General features: G+C 44.7%; 1 protein-coding gene across 1 annotated transcript in view; it reads right to left on the bottom strand.

The window, feature by feature from the left end:
* Positions 1-242: 242 nt before the first annotated feature.
* Positions 243-1357, bottom strand: part of CCDC186 (coiled-coil domain containing 186) — a 35677-nt gene continuing 34562 nt past the window's right edge. Inside the window, exon 14 of the mRNA XM_045291344.1 lies at positions 243-258. The gene's annotated coding sequence lies outside the window, so the exon portion shown is untranslated. The remainder of the gene's footprint in view (positions 259-1357) is intronic.

Genomic DNA, 1357 nt, shown 5'->3' with positions numbered 1-1357 from the left:
AATAGTATTTTCAGTACAGGCTGCACTACCATAACATTACATACTTTGTTTTTTTCCTAATTTCTTCCACCAGTTGTTTTATGTGGTCCTCCATGAACTCGATCTTCTCATTTTTCCGGGCGTGGGCTTTCTGCAGCCGGACTATCCTCTCGATCAACATGGCCTTGTCCACTTCCGGAAAGTTGTCCACAGTGACAGAAGAGCCCGTGTTTTCTGGAGACCGATGATCTTCCACGCTGCTTCGGGCATTGAGGGACCCTGAGTTAAAAACATAACCCAAGAGGCCAGTCAGAAACGGCTTAGTCTGAAATCATTTCTCCTCTCATCACATTGATTTCGGTGCCATGTTCAAAGACTCAATCTCATAGGTTTGGGCACAGAACCCTGCTAAAGTCAGAGCTGGTCTGCATTCTTGTCCCTGAATGTACTGATGATGGACGATGGAAGTACCAGCAGGGTCTGTTTGATCCTTCAGAAACAGGATGAAGAAAGAGGAATCAGGAAACAAGAAACTCAAGAAAATATCTGATTAATACGTCTGAAGTTAGACCAAAGTTAAACCCTCAGAGAATAGAAGGTCAAGATTAAAGGTTATGTTCTAGAGTTAACCTGTATAGGTTCAAACCCCTCCTCCTCACCCTCCATTTACTAGCCATTAGTTAGGAGAAGTTTTAACCCGTCGTGCCTTGGGTACTTTAATTTAAAATGGGAAAAACAGTATCACTTATCCCGTAGGGTTTTAATTCTCATTTACATGCCTTATAAATGTGTTGACTATTATTTTTATCAATATCAAAGAACATTGCAAAGATGTATTTCTACAGCCCTATTTTAGAGATTTACCAAGATCATATAACACATAAATGACAGAGCTGGGATATAACTTCCTATCTATAATTTCAAAGTCTACTAGAAGGTTCTTCCACTATTATAATAAAATCCTGTTTTCCTAAAGTGCAATTCCCGAGAAGTTGTAGGGTACTGAAGGAAACCGGGTCGGGCAGTAGTTTCAGCACTCAGCTGCTGACCACAGATCGGTGGTTGAAGGCTGCAGTCACGCGAGAGTAGGAAGACCTGGCAGTTGGCTTCCACAGAGAGCACAACTCCCAGCAACCCCTACAGAACACGCAGATCTGGGCTGTGGGTTCAGGCTGTAAACCTCCACAGGCGTAGAACGATGCTCGCTCGGAGCAGCGGGCGGTTTTGCAAGGGTTGACCTTGCGGGTCGTTACGTGCCATCTAGCTGGCTCCTGCTCATAGCAAGCCCACGTACAACGGAACAGAAACCTGCCCAGCGGTGCCATGGTCACGATTGTTACAGTTGAGTGCACTGCTGCAGCCATGTGTCAGTTCATCT

Source organism: Echinops telfairi, unplaced genomic scaffold (genome assembly GCF_000313985.2).
Source record: "Echinops telfairi isolate 266 unplaced genomic scaffold, ASM31398v2 ScPeMD7_70;HRSCAF=299, whole genome shotgun sequence".
In the NCBI taxonomy this organism is placed as follows: domain Eukaryota; kingdom Metazoa; phylum Chordata; class Mammalia; order Afrosoricida; family Tenrecidae; genus Echinops; species Echinops telfairi.
The sequence above is the reverse complement of the archived record's forward strand: the minus strand, read 5'-3'. Positions and strand labels throughout refer to the sequence as shown.